This window comes from Balaenoptera borealis (assembly GCF_965194805.1).
Source record: "Balaenoptera borealis genome assembly, chromosome: 18".
Classification (NCBI taxonomy): Eukaryota; Metazoa; Chordata; class Mammalia; order Artiodactyla; family Balaenopteridae; genus Balaenoptera; species Balaenoptera borealis.
The window spans coordinates 68,799,932-68,821,940 of NC_138877.1; the positions used below are offsets into that span (position 1 = coordinate 68,799,932).

At 44.4% G+C, this 22,009-nt stretch overlaps 1 protein-coding gene and 1 pseudogene across 12 annotated transcripts in view; both read left to right on the forward strand.

The window, feature by feature from the left end:
- CLYBL (citramalyl-CoA lyase) overlaps positions 1 to 22,009 on the forward strand; it is a 255,684-nt gene that overhangs the window by 110,655 nt on the left and 123,020 nt on the right. The gene's annotated exons all lie outside the window — the stretch shown is intronic.
- LOC309615999 (CUE domain-containing protein 2 pseudogene) lies at positions 7,837 to 20,393 on the forward strand (annotated as a pseudogene). Its single transcript has one exon. The product of its transcript is annotated as a CUE domain-containing protein 2 pseudogene (transcript).

Genomic DNA, 22,009 nt, shown 5'->3' on the forward strand with positions numbered 1-22,009 from the left:
TCATGTCTTGGCTATTGTAAATAGTGCGGCAATGAACATTGGGGTGCATGTATCTTTTTGAATTAGAGTTTTCTCCAGATATATACCCAGGAGTGAGATTGCTGGATCATATGGTAACTCTATTTTTAGTTTTTTAAGGAATCTCCATGCTGTTTTCCATAGTGGTTGCACCAATTTACATTCCCACCAACAGTGTAGGAGGGTTCCCTTTCTCCATATCCTCTCCAGCATTTATTATCTGTAGACTTTTTGATGATGGCCATTCTGACCTGTGTGAGGTGATACCTCGTTGTAGTTTTGATTTGCATTTCTCTAATAATTAGGGATGTTGAGCATCTTTTCATGTGCCTGTTGGCCATCTGTATTTCTTCTTTGGAGAAATGTCTATTTAGGTCTTCTGCCCATTTTTCAACTGGGTTGCTTGGTTTTTTTGATACTGAGCTGTATGAGCTGTTGTACATTTTGGAAATTAAGCAAAGGGCCAAGTTCTTATTCCCAACTAAACAGACCCAGAGATTCGGACCCATAGACCCAGATTCAGAAACAGACTAAGGAGATTTGCTGGCTCTCTCGTTGTACACAGAAAAAACAAAAAAATGAAAACTTAAGGTATCCAAAAGTTTTGACTTACAAGATTGTTCACTTTGAGTGGCAGGAGCGCCTGACATGGAGCTCAGTAAGTTTTTTTTAAATGCAGGAATTGTATGTTTTGGTAAGCTAACACTGTGATTTCATTTAATTCTTAAAAAGAGAAAAATTACCATTTGAAGTTACCAAAATTTTAAAACATACAATCACTTCTATTTTCAAAATTGTATTTAGATTGAGTAGTCAGCAAATAATTTAAATAAGTCATCAAATAATGGTATTCTGTAGAATGGGTTCATACTGAAATTTTTATCTTCTATTTTCAGGGTTCTTGATGTAAAACAACTGAGCCCTTTAAAAGCAGTTTCATTTTCAAATAAACACACATAACAGACACACCTTGTGAACTAAGTACTTGAAAGGAGGAAATGAGGGGAGGAAAGAAAAATATTTGAAGTCATATTTTCATAAAGGCCCTGTGGTGTTTGACGTGTGTTGGCCAATTCAGGCCAGGCTCAAAATGACAGTTCAGGTTTTGCCTACTGTCTTGGGACTCCACTTAGCGCCAAATTGTCCCCTGAAAAGCCTGTCTTCCTCAGAATCCTTGCTTTGGGCACATATCAGAAAGCCTGTGTGGTGCCCGCCAGCTGCAGAAGGGCCCCCGTGATGGGTTAGAGGCGAAATCACACTCAACTCTTTGGCAGCGTCTGGAAACCTAGCATTGTGATGTCACTGTGAGAATAGAAATCCCTTTAGAATTCTGCATGATGATTCAGAGCAATTAATTCTGTTCTAATTTTCATGCCCCAGGAAGAACTCTATTTATATAAACTTGGTCAGGGACAAGCATATCTGCACATAGTCTGTGAAGAAAGGAAAATGAGCCATGTACTCCCAAGCAAAACTAGCTGCCTTGCTCCCCAGCCTATTTCCAAATGATTCAAATTTATGTAAAGAAACGCTGGTGAGCCCAGGAAAACAAACTGGTATCTTAGCATTCTCTCGCATCAACGTTTTTTGGATTCTTTATGTCATATAAACATATTCATGAAATCACTTTCTCTGACTCTAGTACATCTGCCTTTGGGAGCTCAGTGGTAAATACACAACTGGCGTGGATCCTGAGAAGTTCAAGGTTCTCACGACAAGCTGGCTCTGGCTCTTTGCGGACCGAGGACGCCTGGGAGCATGTTCCCTTAAGCCCCTACTCACTCCTTCATTGAGTTCAAAGGGTCTCAAGTCATCTCAAGAAAATCGCCATCTGAGCATCATGTTGCAGGGCTGGCGTTTGCAATTTTTGTGGCTACCTGGGTTCTGTTTGATCCTTTCCCCTCTGCATCTGTCTTGTACATTCCATGTTCTGGGCTTGCCTTAGTCATATGCTTCGGGAGAAGGTATCATGAACGACTTGATGCCCATATTATAACTTAACAAGCTGAAAAGTCCTCAGGTATAGATTCTACATCTCTCAAACTGAGATTTTTGATTCAGAGACAGGTCGCATGTAGACAGCTTCCCGGAGGCTCTGGCTGCTTGAGACACAGATTGTAATCAGAGTAATTAGCACTGAATTTTCAAGTCCTGTTCTCCAGCTTGACCTGGCAGCATTTAGCCAGCATGCACACAGCTGGATCAATGGCAGGAATTGAAGGGGCCGGTTGTAGGGCTGCTCCTGGCAGCTTGTGGTGGGCACCATCCACGGGGAATTCCAGGGGAGCATCCGGGACAGGGGAGCAGTGAGGAGACCTGGGGCGCGGGAGGAAAGAAATAGGATATTGATAAGCGCCTGTCTGGGAATTGTTACAGGAGACAGATCGCAGTACAGACTTTTGCCTGCAATTCATTATCATTGATCTGTTTTTCTCCTTCTTACTTAGTGCAGTTTTGGGTGTTCCTAAAATGTCCCTTGTTAAAAGTTTACACTTCCTTTCCCTAAGAATAAGTACCTGCCTATCTAAATCCAAAGGCTAGTGAAATAAAAACTGTAAGACATGAACAGATACTTTGGTGGATCCAAAATAGAGGGTTTTTTTTCAGCTTGGTGCCTGGCCTTCAGGTAGGGCAGCACAGTCGTGGCAAAGAAGCACCGGTACCTGATCATGAAGTAAATTATCTGGGCACTTTGGTGGTGGTGGTGGAGAGACAGGGAATCAAGCTCAAGTAATCCCAGGGCACTTCTGTCACCCACTTGCTCTTCTTAGTCCCACGGAGTGTGGTGCCTCACAAGGGCAGCTAGAAGATAAGGATGATGAGAATACTGCAGTGGTGGGATGTCAGACCCCACTCCCCACCCATTGAGGGTAATGATTTTGAACGGATGCTTGATGACTGGACGCTGAATAATAATAAATAGGTTTAAGTTTATAGGAAGTACTTACGACACAAAACCGCTTGAGCATATATAGTATCCCTAACACTATGATCAATATAATGGAAGAAGCATGGTCAGCAGATTTTTTTTTTAAATGACAGATTTTTTTATAGTTTGGTTCTGTTAAAGAATGAAACACGATTGGTTCCATTCTGCCGTTTTGTATCAGTAGTTCGTATAAGGTTAAACTTTGAGGGAGTACTTTTGCATTTTTCAGCTGTAGGCTTTTGCACTCACTTAAATTACTAGAATATTTGTGTGGAAAATGAGGTCAATTCTGTGTTTAAATGAACTGTTGTTGGCTATCTCACCTGACAGTCATTTTGTGATTTGAATGTTAAATCTTATGACCCTCACATGCTCACACATAATACTTTTCAGGCCACAATTAACATTTGCCACTAAGCTGTATTTTAGAAAGTATTTATAGAGGCTGCTGCGAAGTGCTGTATTCTAGTGATATGGAGTATTTTCACTAGTCATCTGCTTCCAGAATGCACCTTATCCTGGCAGTAAACTGGTGTCTTTCATAAAAAGTTCCTTAACGTCCAATAGCTCACTCTGGCACACGCTTAGCATTTTTCCCTGAAATCCTTTCGTAAATCAACAGGAAGCCTTCTTTCCCATTTTTATTATAAAAGGGGAATTAATGATAAAACTTAAACACACATTGTTATTTTAACATCTAGTCTTACATCTGTTGAGGAGTTGTGTTTTTACTTAAAAATATTTTAGCCAAGAATCAAAACCAGAGAATTATGCATTTTCCCAGCCTCCTGTCAAGGATGGCTCTTTGTTAAAAGCACACTACAGAAAATACTGTGCTAAACTCTTGTTGGCTTAAAAAGCCATATATGAAGCCTTAAAAGCCAAAGCATTTAATTTTTAAAAATGATTTAAGTAAATCACTTTAAAAAAACTGTACCAAACTTTTAAAAAGTACTTTTCACATCTTGCCTTTATAAGTAACTGTGGCATTAAACATACCATAAATTTACTTTATTTTCTTAATAAGTTTGGATTTTCACACAGCCTCTATTTTTTATAATATAGGTCGTACAAGGCTGTTTCATTTCAGGTTGAAGAGACCCAGCCAACATTATGACACTGTTTTTTCTTAAGTGCAAAAGTTGGATTGGGACAGGGACTGTTGAATTTGGAAAACATCAATTGTTTTCTTTTTCTCCTTCCTTTTTTTCTACGTTTATTTCACTTTGTAGTTGCGAGTCATGGGTTTTTTCACTTCAGGCTTTTGCTCTCCCTGGTCTTTTGCTTTACAATTCGCACTAGGAGAGGCTAGCGGGCTTTTTTTGCTGTTTGAGGTCTTTTGGGTTTTTTTTTCTTTTTTGCATATTCTTTCCTTTTCTCCAGATTTTTTTTTTTTTTTTCTCCAGATTTTATTACTGACCAAATTTAAAACACTACAGTGTTTAGGATCCCTGCAGGACCATTTTAAGTATTTGGACCCATAAAGGGCCCCAAGCAATAACTACCTGAATTGCTTTTAATTACACAATATAGCTGCATCATTTTACTTCAGATTCTTTTTGATTGATGCTGCAAGGCAATTGTAACCGCGGATGATGGGATTAAGTGCCTCTTGAAGTGACTTTAGCTTCTTGTGGGAACAAAGGGAAAGAGGAGAACACTTAGTCCCTTTTTTGCGGGAGCTGCCTTTTTCTTAGCTTGCATATAAAGAAATACAATTAACAAACATTATCCCCAGAGGTAAATTGAAATGTACATGCAGACCAGAACCGCTCTTGACTGCAATTAGACATATATGATCCGAGGTATTCTGACCATTCATTAGTGCTAATTGTTTGAGAAACAAGCCCAGAACAAATGATTAAAATGTAGGCACCATAACTGGGATTATTAGCATGTGTGATAAAATGTGCGCTCTGCAGCTGTACCAATAAAACGCTTTGGAAAGTGGCTCTGATTAGACAAATGCTTGGTTTGGCTCTGTGGTGAGCTCTTGGTGTTTGCTCAAGACCTGGTGATGTTTATAACAAACAACTTATATCTTTCTTTCTTAATTAGTGGGAATTACTATGTAAATGTTGGTATTTTGTAATTTAATATCCTATGGTTTTTCCTGCCTTTGGGCTGTTATTGCAGTCTACTGATCTTGCTGGGAATGAGATAAACTGAGTTCTTAGGTTTTGCTCCTTTGCTCTGTTTTCTTTAAAATGCTGGATGCCATGGAGAACTACTACAGAGTTTGCTCTATTATTTGGTTTTTGAACCAAAATAGAGCCTCTTGTATTCAGCACTTGTACTATAGTCACAGAGACCTGGCAAGGGTAACTTAGTCAAACATAAACTAACTGGGAGCTGGTTGGCCAATACGGACAGTCAGCATGCTGCTAAGCCCTCCAGCCTAACCTTAGCTAAGTGAGCAGAACCAGGAGGAAGACAGAAGTGACTGTCAGGGTGAGGACCAATTTAGAGTGATGGATGGCAGTTGAATTCCCCCTGGAAGTGCATCTAGGAGTTTGGGGTTAGCAAAGAAATGTGAGCTCAGCTAAATGTGGAGTCAGTGAGAGATTTGGGAGGCGCAAATGGGAATGGAAAGAAAGGACATGTGAGACGGAAGCACGGAACCAGGGTGCCAGGGAAATGTGCCAGGCAGGCAGAAGCTGAAATCCAACGTCAGTCTATCTACGCATGGATGTTTCAGGCCTCCTAACTTGTAGCTCAGAGCTCCTCTGTCCCCTGTTTGCATTTCTGAAACCAGAGTCAGAGGAAGGACCATTTGGAGATTGTCCATATGGTACCATGATAACCTACAACAACTTTTCAATCTCAAGTGGTCTGTCCTTGTCACCCAACAGACTTCCGAGCCACCTATTTCTTAGCATATCAGTTGCACATACCAAAGGAAGACAAATATCGGTGTTACTCCAGATAGAAATAAGATTAAATTAGCTTTTAAAATTAGTTAATACATTACAAAGACACATGCAAAAAATTGTCTGGTTATCTTGTTCTCTGGATAACCTATTCCATCTCTCTTTCCATTATCATAGAAAACCCTGAATCAAGTCAAAAATAAACCATAACATAGATTGTCATGGACATACAGCTTGTGGAAAGGATTCACCTCTTAATTTTTCATTTTATTCCCTGTGTATTTACAATAAAAGTGTTACTCTCTGAGTCTGACCAGTTCATTCCACAGAAAACTAAGTAACAATACATATTCAGTAAGAGTGGGTTTTTTAAGAACTAAATATAAAGGAAAAAGAGGCTGTTTTGCACTTTGGCTGGTGCATTGCTAAGTGTGGCATTGAATAAGAAAAAAATCTTAAGCTCCCCTAAAATTAGAAGTTCTAGGAAGTCTTGCCTTAAATATTTAAAGGAGTTAGTGCCTGTAGCACATTAAACATACTTTTAAAAAAAAACTATGTTAGAGAAAGCCTTCATGATCACATCCATATGTTTAGTTTTAATTTTCATCACACTTAGCTCTGAATAATTAAGAAGGAAAAAAACAATCTTAATCTTATTGTGGGTCCCACACAGTCAAAGCCACATACACGTGATTCGTGATCACAGCTTGTATTCACAGCTTTCGTGTGTGTGGTATGGGTCTGGCAATTAGACTCAGACTGTGTTTTTTCTAAAAATTATTCAGTGCTAGAGAGAGATCAATATTAAAATTTCCCCAAATCTACATATCAGGGTAATCAAAGGACTATAGCTAACAAAATATCAAAATTCTAAGCTGTGTAACATTTTGGCCTCATTTCATTGCGACTGACACTTGAAAGGAATTTTTGAGAGAGTCTAGGGAGAAAACGAAGATTCCGTTAACCTAGATGATTTTCATGACAGCTACCAAAAAAATAAAATAAATAAGACGTGGAGAGAACTGTTTTCTCAAAATTGCAGATCCATTTTTCTGGAGGAAAAAAAAATTCTCCCATGATTACTTTCATATCAAAGAACCCGGTCATGGGGGAGATGCATAATTTGACACATTTAGCAGCCTTTGAGCTTTTGAAGGACTCTGTAAAAGAATCCATGGTTACATCTGTCAGGTTGACAGTCTTCTTTCGTGACCTTAAAAAAAAGTTAAGGAGAGATTGATCTTTCTAGTTCACATTTGCTCAGTTACCTCTAAAGTTCTGCCCAAGCCAGGAATTAGTCATCTCAGCTTTAAATTTATTATTTTTTGAGCTAAGATAACCCAGTACTAATGGAATCTCTAAATGGAGAACTTTTGTGAATGGTCTTTTTTTGTGTGAAATTTTCTGGTGGGGCTGTGGTGATAATATTTCCTATACTCTCCATTGGCTGTTTTACTACATTAACTACTAAATATTGTCTTTTCTGCAACTTGTCTTAGAATCAGATCTTCTTAGGCAGGAATGCCAGCAGTGAACAATCCAAACATAAGGCTCTGCTCTGGGTGCTCAGTTATGGCCAGGAGTGGAACAAGTAAGCTGTTGGTTCCTTGCACTCAGAATTTCACCATCCAAAACCCCCAATCGTCTCTACAGAGGCTAAGAGAAGTCGACTGGCATGTCCTTTAGGTTTTAATTACAATTTACCGAAAGCTCCCACGTTCTGTACTTCACAGGTGCTTCCTCTCATCGTTCCCAACACTGGGAAATGCATTTATCAAATTGCTATGGGGACTTCCCTGGTGGCGCAGTGGTTAAGACGCCGCTTGCCAGTGCAGGCGACACGGGTTTGATCCCTGGTCTGGGAAGATCCCACATGCCGCGGAGCAGCTAAGCCCATGCACCACAACTACTGAGCCTGCGCTCTAGAGCCCACGAGCCACAACTACTGAGCCCGCGCGCCTAGAGCCCGTGCTCTGCAACAAGAGAGGCCACCGCAATGAGAAGCCAGCACACCGCAATGAGAAGCCAGCACACCGCAACGAGGGGTGGCCCCTGCTTGCAGAACTAGAGAAAGCCTGCACCCAGCGGCAAAGACCCAACACAGCCAAAAATAAAATAAATAAATATAAAATAAAGAATCCGCCTGCCAACGCAGGGGACATGGGTTTGAGCCCTGGTCCGGGAAAATCCCACATGCCGTGGAGCAACTAAGCCCGTGCGCCACAACTCCTGAGCCTGTGCTCTAGAGCCCGCGAGTCACAACTACTGAGCTCGTGTGCCAGAACTACGGAAGCCAGCACGCCTAGAGCCCGTGCTCCGCAACAAGAAAAGCCACCACAATGAGAAGCCCACGCACCGCAACGAAGAGTAGCCCCCGCTTGCCCCAACTAAAGAAAGCCCGCACCCAGCAATGAAGACCCAACGCAGCCAAAAATTAATTAGTTAATTAACTTTAAAAAAATCACTATGGGTAGAGGGTCCTGAGCATCATTCCTGCAGTTCTCAGCGACATTAACTCAGTTAACTATTGATAAACAACATCCTTAGCCTTCTTTGTGTTTCCAGGAGGCCCAGGTTGAAGCAGCCCAGAAACAGAAGAGATGCTAATCACATTGTGTTCTTAAACGTGTTCAGTGAAGGAGTGCAGGTTTCCCTCTTGACCTCAGTGTCACTCCGGGGGTGGGGTGGGGGAATAAAATCCCTCCAGTTTTCCATTCAGATAAAACCTCTCCTCCTCCTCTTCTCACCAAAAGTAGAGCAAGAAAGTGGGATTATGGTGAATGCCACTAGCAGGCACATGCTCTATTGTCATCCCCTCTTCAACCGGAATCAAGGAGCTTTGCAGCAAAACAAAGCTCCTCTCCTCTCGTCCCATCCCCCACTCTCCCTCTTGGCCCTCACCTCCGCCTTCCTTCCCTCCCTCCCACTTTCTTACCCGCCTGCTTTCCTTCAGGACCCATCCTTTCTCCTCTCTCCCTTTCTTTTCCTCATTCTCTTCCTCTCCCTCACCTCCTCTCAAATACCCCTGCCCTTGTCTTCCTCCTTATCGTCTGCTGGGCTGACTCGGCCTTAGCTTGTATCAAACTCCTCTTCATTTGCCTTTCGGAAAAATGGCAGCGTTGCCCTTAGAAGTGCTACCGCGCAGCCAAGTGACACGGGGCAGAGTGGTGCTGTGGCCACATTTATTTATAAGGACTAATCCATTCGAGATATAAACGTGGATCTCTGTTTTCGTGGAAAACTTGCTCTCTTCTTCGGGACCCATTAATGGTCACCCAGTTGTACAGGGTTTTCCCTGTTCTTGGGACTTAACGCACCCATGCACCTATTTGGAGAACTACAGTTCTGTGGCCAAAGAAGTGGATTCAGTGACCAGCCAGGGTCTGCTGGACACATGGCTTCTTGTCCGTGTTTGCTCAACCCTTGGCCTAAGGGCCAGCTCGTGGTGGACTTGGTATTTACTGAATGCATGATCCGTACTGAATTTGATCAGTACATTTGTGTTTATGAAACAATAGCATGGATATAACAAGGGAAAGAGATTTGTTAACTTTAAATTTTTTTTCACTGTGGTAAAATATGCATAACATACAATTTACTATTTTAACTATTTAAAGCTTATTGTTCAATGGCATTAAGTACATTCTCACTGTTGAGCAATCATCACCACCGTCCATTTCCAGAACTTTTTCATCTTCCCGAACTGAAACTCTGTACCCACTAAACGGTAATTCTCCTCCCCCTTCCCCCTCACCATTCTATAATACTTCCTGTCTCTACGAATTGACTACTCTAGGTACCTCACAGGAGTGGAATCGTACAGTATTAGTCCTTGTGTGTCTGGCTTATTTCACTTATTAGGATAATGAGTAATTTTTGATATGGATGTTTGTTTGCTTTCTCATTCTATATGAAAAAAAGAGTTCCATTACTGGGTCACTTGTTTTTGCCCTTTGGTATTTAGATGGTCTGAGGAGGAAGAGATCTGTACTGAAACAGCATTACACAAATTTTACCGAAGTGAACAAAAATAAGGGTTCTGCTTTTTTCTCTATTTCTGATAAATCTGTCCCTTATTTGACACTCACCTCTTTTCCTGGGGTTTCCATGGCAAGTATAGGCCAGGAGGGAAGTCCCTCACCAGTATCCCTCCTTCTCCATGGCACCCCACAATGGCCGAAAGGCCGGCCCACAGCCCGTGGGTCTTCCCCATCCTGTACCCTGACTCCTTCCTTCGAAGTGAATCTACAGCGGACCACAAACTGCTATCCTGTGTGTGTCTGCTTTGGACACAAAAGAGTATCTCTCCCTTTCAGTACAAAATGGAGCACTTGATTAAGGTGTGATATAATTGCTTTGTGAGAGAGTTTGCCCTGAAAATGTTCTTGGCTTTTCTGAAGCGGACTGCATGCTTGTTTGTGTTTGTACCACATGCTAATCTCACGAATGGCCCTGTTCTGCCAGTGGGAGGACAAATAGCTGTTCTTTTGCTCTTGTGCCCATGGAAAGCTCCCCACTTCTCCTTGCCCTGTTGCCATAGTAACTGAGACATGGTTCTTCAAAATAGGGAAGGAATCTCTCTGGGCAGTTGGGAACTTAGCAAACTGAGAACATACGTAGGCCTCAATTATTACAGATGCTGGTGTAAATACCTAGTTATCAATAGTCGTAAGCGTGGCTGGAATTTGTAGGTGAATTTTACTGTCACTTGGGGGGTGTATAGGAAAGGATAGATGAATGGGCTCTTTATTCTAGTCCCACAGATTCTTCTGTGAGCATCGGAATTGTCATACAAGGTCAGACCATGGGCCTTACGACAGAGAGCTCGGTTTTCCCGGTACGTACGTTCCCAGCATAGGGAGTAGGCAGTGAGAGTACAGTCATGCTCCTCCAGCTCCCTCGAAGGATCGAAGGTGCAGCCCCAACTACAGGAGTCCTTTAAGAATCAGGATTTGTGCATAATCTTCTGTGAGAAATTTTTATTTTCAACCTTTATCAGCTCTTAGAGTCAAAATTGCTTTAAGAGAACTTTTAAAGGGCCATATCGCTCATTGGTGGGGCTGTGGGATGAGACCTGCACCGCGCGGGACGAGTCGCCGGCGGCGCCCGACGGAGCAGAAGGGGAGAGGGCATGGAGCTGGAGAGGGGTGTCTGTGCAGCCCTCCTTACCTTTGTTCAGACGCACCTCCCAGAGGCTGACCTCAGCAGCTGGGATGAGGTCATCTTCTGTGTGCTCGGGGTCCTTGAGGACCTGGGCCCCTCAGGCCCATCGGAGGAGAATTTCGATATGGAGGCCTTCACTGAGATGATGGAGGCCTATGTGCCTAGCTTTTCCCACATCCCAAGGGGTACAAGAGGGGAAATGATGCAGAGGCTCTCAGGGCAGTTGAGTGGTGCCAGGAACAAAGAGAACCTGCAACCACAGAACTCTGAGGTCCAAGGTCAGGTATCTATCGCCCCAGAGCCTCTGCAGCGGTTCAAAGAAGAGACGATGTCTTCTCCGACTGCTGCTCGGGACACCCAAGAAGAGGCATCCGGCGCTGAGGAGGAGCTGCTGCTGGGGGTGGACGTACTTCTGGAGGTGTTCCTTCCCTGTTCGGTGGAGCAGGCTCAGTGGGTGTTGGCCAGAGCTCGAGGGGACTTGGAAGAAGCTGTGCAGATGCTGGTAGAGGGGAAGGAGGAAAGGCCTCCAGCCTGGGATGGCCGCAACCAGGACCTGCCCAGGCGCCTCAGAGGCCCCCAAAAGGATGAGCTGAAGTCCTTCATCCTGCAGGAAGAAGTACATGATGGTGGATAGCGCAGAGGATCAGAAGATTCGCCGGCCTATGGCTCCTAAGGAGGCTCCCAAGAAGCTGATCCAGTGCATCGACAACCAGGTAGCGAGCACCGAAGGGGAGCGATTCAAAGATGTGCGGGACCCTGAGGCTGAGGAAATGAAGGCCACATACGTCAGCCTCAAGCCAGCCAGAAAGTACCGCTTCCACGGAGGCACTCGCCAGCCTCTGCCCGAGCCATCTAGACTCAGATCCCAGAGGGACGCAGGGGCCCTACATCCCCACACAGGGCCCGCCCTAACTCCTGTCCCCCATCTTTCCCTACTTCCTTGCTCCACAGTGCTAACCTGCTCTTGGAGCTGCCATGGGCACGGTAGGGATAGCCCCAGGAAAAACAAACAAACAGAACAAAACAAAAGGGCCGTATCATTTCTGTGTGGTGTCCTAAATAGCAATTTATTGATGTATTATTTCAAAATGATTTATTTGTTTTCTTATTATTTTTTATGTTTATAAACAAATGGGAATTTAGCAAAATTTGTTAGAATTTGTGGAGGCGGTTTCTAAAGGGCAAGGGCACATAAAAGATGATTCTTTTTTTTTTTTGGTTCAAAAACATCCCTTTAGTGGTAACTGGACTTGAATGCAGCAGAAAATATTTTAAAATAATGTTTGAGTGGAAATGTAAAGTGATACAGCCGCTATAGAAAGAAGTATGGTTTTCCCTCAAAAAACCATATGATCCAGCAGTTCCACTTCTGGGATGTACCCAAAAGAATTGAAAGCAGGGTTTTGAAGAGATATTTGTTCATAGCAGCATCATTCACAATAGTCAAAAGGTGGAAATAATCCGTATCCATCAGTGGATGAATGGGTAGACAAAATGTGGTACATACATGTAATGGAGTATTATTTAACCTTTAAAAAGGAAGGAGAATCTCACATATGCTACAACATGGATGAACCTTGTGGACATTATGCTAAGTGAAATAAGCCAGTCACAAAAGGACAAATACTGTATGATCTCACTTACATGAGGTACCTAGGGCATTCAAATTCATAGGGACAGAAAGTACAATAGAATAGTGGTTTCCAGGGGCTGGGGGGGAGAGGGAATGGGCGGGTTGATGAACAGTTCTGGAGATGGATGGTGGTGATGGTTACACAGCAGTGGGGATGTATTTAATGCCACTGAATCGTATGCATAAAAATGGTTAAAATGGTAAATTTTATGTTATGTGTATTTTACCACAGTAAAAAAAAAAATTTGACCAGCAGAGGTGTAAAATGATAGAATACAGATCAGCTCAAGGTGGGAAATACTGATCTTGAAGGTTTAACACGATCCATAGATTGTTTCATCATTGCTCAAATAAGGCCGTTATAAACCTTTACCCAGCGTTTCGGATCTCCAGCCCCTTTCCATGGGCACCTTCACTCACTATATCATGCCTCTTTTCCTGGAATGTCCAAAACCTTGGTGTAAAGAGTGCAAAGGGCTGTGCATGAGCACATGGCCAGCTAGGCACCCTCATGCCCCGCTGGTGGCAAAATAAGTTAGTACAACCCTTTGTGAAGACAGTCTGGGGAAGTCTGTGAAGAGCATAACCATGATCACGCCCACTATCCCTTTTAGCCCTCTGAGGACAGAGGCTAATGGACACATGTGGCCCTCTCTCCTTAAATGCTTGCCAGCCCACCGCCCATCTAGCCCTGAGTCCATCCTTTCCTTCATTCCGCTCTCGGGTCCAGTCCCTCTATGTGCTGGGCGGCATGGTGCTGAGAGCTGCACATACACCCGTGTTGGGTCAGGATGGGGAGAGGCGGTGCAGAGGTGTGTGGAGAGCACGCAGCTAGGCCCTGATATGTGTTAACTATCTAGTAAGTAATGTCTAGGCGTTGTCTTCATCAGGGTTCTCCAGAGAAACAGACCAATAGGGTATGTCTGTGTGTGTGTGTGTGTGTGTGATATATATAAGAGATGTAGTATAAGGGCAATAAGACCCACATGATTATGGAGGCCGACAAGTCCTAAGAGCTGCAGTCAGGAAGCTGGGGACCCAGGAGAGCCATTGGTGTAAGTTCCAGTCCAAAGGCTGGCAAGCTTGAGAACCAGGAAGAACCAATGTTTCAGTTCAAGTCTCAAGGCAGGAAAATCTGGAAGGCTATCAGGCAGGAGGAGTTAGTTCCTTTTTTACTCAGGGGACTATTGGCCTATTTGGTATCTTCAACTGATTGGATGAGGCCCACCCACATTAGGGAAGGCAGTCTGCTTTACTCAGTCTGCTGATTCACATGTTAATCTCATCCAGATATATCTTCACAGACACACCTAGAATAATGTTTTACCAAATGTCTGGGCACCTTGTGGCCTGGTCAAGTTGACACGTAAAATTAACCATCATGGTATTATTTACTAAAATGATTTAGAATTAATTGTGCTGCCTAAATCATTATTGTAGTTACAATTGCTTTTCAACTCAGTTTTGAATTTAAGAGTGACATCATGAAAAGTCCTGAATCAAGTTCTTTTCTGCACTTGGTTAAGTCTGGACTGCCATTTAGATAATTCAAAAAAAGTATTAGGCCCAGAACTTACAGGATCAGTACATTTTTGTGTATGGAGTGATAGCATGAATGTGACAAGGGGAACAACTTGGACGTTCCTTGGCCTTCCCTGTTTCCATCTGAGCCCTCCAGCATATGGTGCTGGCTGAAGGTCATCCCTGGGCGAGGCAAGAGCATCTCAGAGCCAAGTATCAGCGTCAAGGCTAAGATGTGGAGTCCTCAGTTAGGGTCCCTGGACCTTGTACAGCATATACCCCCTGGCCTTGGCTTCAGCGAGCTCTGCTGCTTGTGAAGAGAGATCAGCTGAGGCCTCCACCCTCAGTCCCACCTGCCTTCCCAAGCCCTGGATTTGGATGTTTGCCTGGGCTCTGGCAAGCTCCTTCTCTATCTGCATTGGTTGTAACTTGGGTGGAACCCCGCGCTGGGGCCCTCTGGAGCCTCAGCTGCCTGGGCCAGAGGAGAGGAGTAGAATCTGGGCTGGTAGCTTGAGGGCAGGGGAACCAGCCCAGCTGAGCATCTGCCCCCACAGGGCGTGGCCAGCATTGAATCACCGGGGGGTGTGGCAAACTCAGACTTGTATGTTGGCTACTTGGGGGTTACAGCTGAGGAGCAGAAGTTTTTAAGCAGTGGGAATGCTCCCAGGTGCTGTAGCCGCCAGTGTGATGCTGACCACCACAAGAGCCAGGCCAGGCAGCAGGATCCTGAGAAGCAAACCCAGGCATCCTGCCACGGGGGGGTCCCCAGGGGCCGTGCTGCACTGGCCGTGCAGGTTCCCAGCCTTCCCAGCCCTCGCCCCTGCGAACCTGACCTCAGGCTTAGGAGAGCAGGTCTAACTCCAGCCCCTGCTGGTGCCTGTTGGCTGCCTCACCAGAGGTGGTGCAGGTCCTCAGTGCCTGGTGCTGTGAGGCCCTGGGAAAGGGTACCTCTTACTTAAGATGGGAGGAGAGGGAGACCTGGAGGAGAATCCACTTCAGCCCCCTGAGCACAGGGCTAGGTCCCCTCTCACTGAATATGATAGAAGTTCTCCTAATGCCAAGTTCCTATAGCCCTTGCTTCCTAGGGAGGCGGCAGTGTGACCCCACATGGTGGTTCCCAGGACACGGGAAGCACTTGGTCTGCAGTGGCCGATCCATACCCCAAGCCCCCTGTGCTCCCCACTCCATGTGGTCACGTTCTCCCCATCTCTGCACGGACTCTGGCCCCTCAGTGCCTCAGCCACCTGACAAGGGCTGAGTGGTCACCGCCTGAGAATTGCAGGGACTTCGTTTATCTTTGTGCTCTTCCCAAGGATCTGACCCCCTAGTGATCACTTGTTACCTAGTGAAAACTAGAATCAGATCTGGTGTTGAAAGCAGCATCTAGCCAACACGCCCTGGTTCCTGACCTGTGTGTGCTGACATAAAATCCTCCCTTCCCCAACTTACCAATGTATATATTTTTAAAATTTTATTTATTTTTGGCTGCGTTGGGTCTTTGTTGCTGCGCACGGGCTTTCTCTAGTTGCGGCGAGCGGGAGCTACTCTTCGTTGCGGTGCGCGGGCTTCTCACTGCGGCGGCTTTTCTTGTTGCGGAGCACGGGCTCTCGGTGCGCGGGCTTCAATAGTTGTGGCACGTGGGCTCAGCAGTTGTGGCTCGCGGGCTCTAGAGCGCAGGCTCAGTAGTTGTGGCACACGGGCTTAGTTGCTCCGTGGCATGTGGGGTCTTCCCGGACCAGGGATTGAACCCGTGTCCCCTGCATTGGCAGGCAGATTCTTAACCGCTGCGTCACCAGGGAAGTCCCTCACCAATGTATTTTGAAAAGCCTGTCAGATTTTCTAACAAGAACTAAATATGAGTTAACATTAATACCCCGTTGCTATTTTTAAAACTCCAATTGCTATATAAATACATTTCACCTAAATAAAAATAGATTTGTTAAGTAAGCCAACCGTGAGTTGGGTCAGCATTTGTAAAAGTGTCTGATATACAGGCCTCTTCCTGGAATATGAATTCATTAGAACTTCAAAAGCAAAACAGCATGAGGTTGGACACTTTGCTGGAGCACTGGAGAGTTCTCAGCCAACGAGAGGCTAGATGGATTGATATTTGTTAAATTGAGATTCTGTTTGTACTGCCTTCAATTTAGTCCTTTCTCAAGATTTGTGGGTTCCCCTTCAAATCTAGTTTGTTGACTGTTTTAATCATAAAAGATTTTGTCAAATGCTTTTTTCTACATCTACTGAGATGATCATGTGGTTTTTGTGAAAGCTGTAAATTTAAGTTACACTGCCTCCACCTAAGGGGAAATGTGACTTTTTGGAAAATACATAAATGGATAAGATTCAGCAGTGTAATACCCGAATCTGAGGCACTAGTACTGGCTTCAGCAAAACTCCTCTGATGCAACTATTTTGTTAACCTCAGGGCTCACCGGTCATGAGAAACTAAGTTGGGTAAGGGTAGAGCATTTTCTAGCCCTGGAGCTATTGGGTTGGCCAAAAAGTTTGTTTGGGTTTTTCCGTAACATCTTACGAAAAACCTGAACTACCTTTTTGGCTAACCCAATATATCCCTCACTGCAGAAGACAAATAGAAAGTTCCTAAAGAGTGGGAGGCCAGGCAGAATATTCCCGTTTCATCACTCATGCTTTCCCCCCACAAGCTTCTCTCAGCATCTGAAGAGCTTAGTCCCTGCTACTGGCAGGGACTTCCTTTACTTCACATGCCCTGTCCTTGCTCACTCTGCCTCCTGGGAGCTTGAGGTTCGGACCCTCAAGCAGTTGGAAATTAGCAGACTTCCTTCTGTTCACTGTGGACTTGATCTAAGAATCCAGTTTGAACTACAGGCTCAGCAAGGACTTCTTGGTGTTCACCCTCTCCCCACCCACTTGCAAACCCTGCCATGATGGCTACTGATCCAGTGGGTGGGCATGTACAGCGCCATGGTTTCCAAGCAAGGAAAACTGCCGTTCCTCTCAAAGTTATCGTTCCCAGTCACTTCATTAGCGGGAAGTTGCATAATTGGTACCCAGCTCCCCTGCCTAAATATGGTAGGATTACGTGCTGGCAACTTTTAAAGTCCAGCAATCCCAGATCCTTTCTAGGACCAGTAAGACACTTTGGTGGTACTTTGAAACCATGGTGCAGAGGTTCTCATCCTTGGCTGCACCTTGGAGTCTCCCTTGAAGCTTTCAAGAAACACTGATGCCTGCGACTCACCACAAGGCTCTGATTTAATTGGGCTGGAGTGTGCCCTGAGGTTTTTATCTTTTTCTAAGTTCTCCAGGTGATTGTAATGTGCAGCCAAAGTAGAGACTTCTGTACTAGCTATCAGCTAAGTAAAGAAACCACTAGCTTGGATGAGAAGTCACATACCAAATGGCAGATCCTCAAATGGACGTTAGCTTAGTTAATTATTGCTGCGATTTCAAATATTGTTAGCAGTTTGTCAGTTTTTTTTATCAGAAAGACTTTTCCTTAAACATGGATTTTTTTCCAAGTTTGCTGCATTTTCAGTTATGACTTTATTATTACTTTCATAGCATCTACTTGTATATAATAGTAACACATGACTCACTTAAGAGAAGTTTTCGTTGGAGCAAAATTTCCTGCATCAGGGCAATGGCTACACATTGGGATCATCTAGTACAGTGGTCCTTCAACTTGGTTATACATCTGAATCACCTAGGGGGCTTTTAAGTTCCAGAGCCTCAGCCTTGCCCTAGGCCAGTGACTTCCGAATTTCTGTGACTGAGCTTTAGCATCAGCATATTTGAAAGCTCCCCAGGTGATTCCACTATGCCCCTGAGTTTGAGTCAGCCTAGAACAGCATTCTCAAACTTTCATGAGATAAGCATCCCCTGGAGATTTGTTAATATGCAGCTTCTGATTCAGTGGGACTGGGGTGGGGGCCTTAGACTCTGCATTTCTAACAAGTTCCCACATGGTGATGGTAGATGCTCCCATGAGACATGGGAGAGTCTCACATGAGAACAGATAAGAGACCAATGGTGCTGGTCTATAGCAACATCTCACTTAAGTGGCAAGAACCTAGAGAGCTAAAAAAAAAAAAAAAAGAAAAAATATATACTGAGCCTGGGCCCTATTACCAGTGAATTTAATTTGATTGCACTGGGTGGGGTCCAGAATTGACAAGTTTTAAAAGCTCCCCAGGTGGTGGTGATATTGAATCCCAGGTGGAGAACCCCAGCAGTATTAGGGACTAGCTCTGCCTCCTGTGGTATAAATGGTTAATAAATGGTATCAGGTGGAGGAGGAAAGGGAGAAGACCAAAACAAGGCCAGGAGGGAACCCCTCCAGCCAGAAGAACCCCTGGACCTGCCAAGGGATGTCTTATCTAAAAAAAGTTCCCTCTGTAGAGAGAACTCACCATAAGGCTACCAGATTTTTTTCAACTCATCTTACGCCCCTGCTTTGCATATTGTTTGAATATATTTACATGTTGACTATCAAGAGGCCCTAACTCCAAATATGTAAGATAAAATAAAATAAGTTAGATCTTGCACCTACTGCAATTGTATTCATACGCAGTAGTCAGTGCTGAACACAACTCAAGTAGGGAACAGATTTTGAAACAGCCGGAGATGGGGGAAGGAGAGGACATGCCAGCAGTACGGGAGGAGGGAGGCTTGGGGAAGCCACGACGGGCTCCTGCCATCTGCCCAGTGACAGCCCCCTCGGGGACCTCAGAGTCTGCAACAGGACCTGAAGCCCAAACCCCCTCTACACCTTTCTCCTCCTTAGTATTCCAAACAGTCTTGCTGCCTTTGATCTTTCTCCCTGAAGCTTCATTCTGTACAGGCCTTTAGCCTTCCTGAGCTGCTTGCGGGCCATCCTCTGGGTGTTCCTCCCTGGACCTTCCGGACTTCACCTGTATCTTTTGGGCCGCCTCCCCGCAGTGCTCAGCACAGTGCGGGTCAGGGCAGTCTCATGCGGTCGGTTGTACGGGGTGTGCCCTGCTCAGGGTGCCTACAGAGGCCACGCGTGGGGCTGAGCTTCAGCTCTCCTCTACGCATCAAAGTTGCCGCCTCAGGAGCAGGAGGCACCTCTTTGCCCTTCCACCTGCTGGCAGGCTCGAGGGGACACCTTTTTCTAATTTGCACAAAGGGACCTGCCAGGTGTGCTAGTGGAGACCCTGCGCAGGTCACCCAATGCATGCTTCCTAAGTGCTCACTGGATGTATGAACAAGAGAACAAAGTGGAGGCAGTGAGGATAAATAAGAGGTTTCCACAGTCATCTCGGTAAAGGTGAACGAGGCCCCAAACTAGGACGTCATCTGTGTTTACAGGAAGGAGGAGATAAACAAAGGAGAAGCAACAGGTCATGGGTTGGGTTAAAGCTTCCAGGATGGCAAAGGAGAGAGGGAATAAAAATGACCTCCGACCTGTAATCACCACTAAAACTTGACTCTTGCCCAAGAAGAATAAGGACATTGTGGTGGCAGATCAGTCTTACATACCCACTTCTGGACAGCTGGCTTTGGTTGGGTAACGAGGTAACAGGAATTCTGTGCTCTTGTGCGCAAGACCCTGTGGTAAGCAACGTGGGGGAGACGTAAGACCTCCCCTCCCTCGGCGAGTTTGTGATCTAGTTGAGGGCACTTGTATCCAACAAGATTCCTGATGCCGGTCTACACGGACCAGCATCACACGTGGGTGACAGGTGTCAGATGATCATAGTAGCTATGGACGTACATACTGCTTTACTGCCTGTGGTGAGCTCTCCCCGGTATGAGATAGCTATTATGTTGCTTCTCACCTAAGAGGAAGTTGACATTTCTTGCTTGCTTCTCACCCCATCTTCTGACTGCCAGTCACAATATTGGCGTGAACCACATAAAATTAGCATTTTTGTAGGCCAAAATGGTTAGATATCAGCCATTTCATATAGGTGGTTCTTACACTCTCCACCATATTATGCTGCCACTTGAGACCTTTCAAGTGATTTTATTGGTTTGTTTTAAGCCTATTATAAAAGGATTTTTTAAAAAGAGTGACACTTTTTCTGGTAAATGTGCAAAATAGGAAAAAACTGTACAGAAGCAGAAAAATCTTTTATTTGTTTATTTATTTTTGGCTGCGTCGGGTCTTTGTTGCTGCATGCGGGCTTTCTCTAGCTGTGTCGAGTGGGAGCTACTCTTTGTTGCGGTGCACGGGCTTCTCAACGCGGTAGCTTCTCTTGTTGCAGAGCACAGGCTCTAGGCATGCGGGCTTCAGTAGTTGCGGCATGCAGGCTCAGTAGTTGCGGCTCTAGGCACGCGGGCTTCAGTAGTTGTGGCTTGTGGGTTCTAGAGCGCAGTCCCAGTAGTTGTGGCTCATGGACTTAGGTGCTCCACAGCATGTGGGATCTTCCCGGACCAGGGCTCGAACCCGTGTCCCCTGTGTCCCCTGCGTTGCCAGGCGGATTCTTAACCACTGCGCCACCAGAGAAGTCCCTGGAAGCAGAGAAGTCTTAATCCCAAATTCTACAGTTCAGAGACATCCCTAATCACATTTTGATGTATTTCCTTCCAGATATTTTTCTTTGCATTTTTTATAAAGTTGAGATGTTATTGCATATGTAATGTTATATCCTGTTTAAAAATAACAATCTTCACTTAATTAAATATTTTTATAAACACAATTTTTAATGATGGTGTAATATTCCATTGAATGTAGGTACTGTAATTTATTCCACTGTTGGACCTAAAGGTTATTTTCAGTTCTTAATATTATATATATCTAGTTTTATTCCTGATCATTTTCTTAAGATAGATTCCTGTCTTAATCCATTTGGGCTGCTGTAACAGAATAGCATAGACTGGGTGGCTTATAAACAACAGAAATTTATTTCTCACAATTCTGGAGGCTGGGGAGTCCAAGATCAATGCTCTGGAAGATTCAGTGTCTGATAAGAATGTACTTCCTGGTTCATAAATGTCAGCCTTTTCACTATGTCCTCCCATGGCAGAAGGGGCTAGGGAGCTCTCTGGTGTCTCTTTTATAAGGACATTATTCTCCTAGGTTCTGCCCTCGTGACTTAGTCACCTCCCAAATGCCCCACCTCCAAATACCATCATATTGGGGATTATGTTTCAACATATGAATTTTGGGGGGGGACACATTTTATCTATAGCAATTCCCAAAAGGAATTGGGTCAAATTACTTGAAATTACTGGGTCAAAAAGCAGGAAACTTTTTTAAGTGTCTTGATTTGTAGCGTCCATTGGTTTTCCAGAATGCATGTGCCCCTGGATTAACTTTAGCCATGATGGCAGAGCCAATCCTTTGCTGGTTCTGGTTTGGTTACCAGTGATAAATGCTGTTTTTAAAGATGAGAGAGTCTAAAGATGAATGGTCAAAAGAGACTCGGCAGTCAGGTGGACATTGAACGAAGCTAGAAAGATCTGTAAGTTTCAAATAAACCTTGAAGCTAGAAAGATCTGTAAGTTTCAAATAAACCTAGGGGAAATACTTTTCGAGCAGAAGCAAAGGTACAATGGAAACAATACAGCATATTGTGGACAGTCATAATCTAATTTTCCGAGGGTGGATAGTTGCAACATGGGAATAGTGGACTATAAATTGAGAAAAGGGCTCTCAGCTGAGACTGAGCTTTAATCCTGTAGATAATGGGGAGCTGTTGACAGTTTTTGAGCAGGGGATATAAGAGGAAAATAATGTTTCAATGATTATAGGAGACTTTATCTGGGAAATCAGAAACATCTTTATGAGTGGCAGACAATTTTTTAAATGATCATGTTTTAAAAAATTACACATCATATATAAACATCCTAGGAATGATTTGCTCTAGTGCTTAACATGTGACAGTGGTATGACCTGTCAGCCATGTCTGAGTGGCTCAGGCTTTG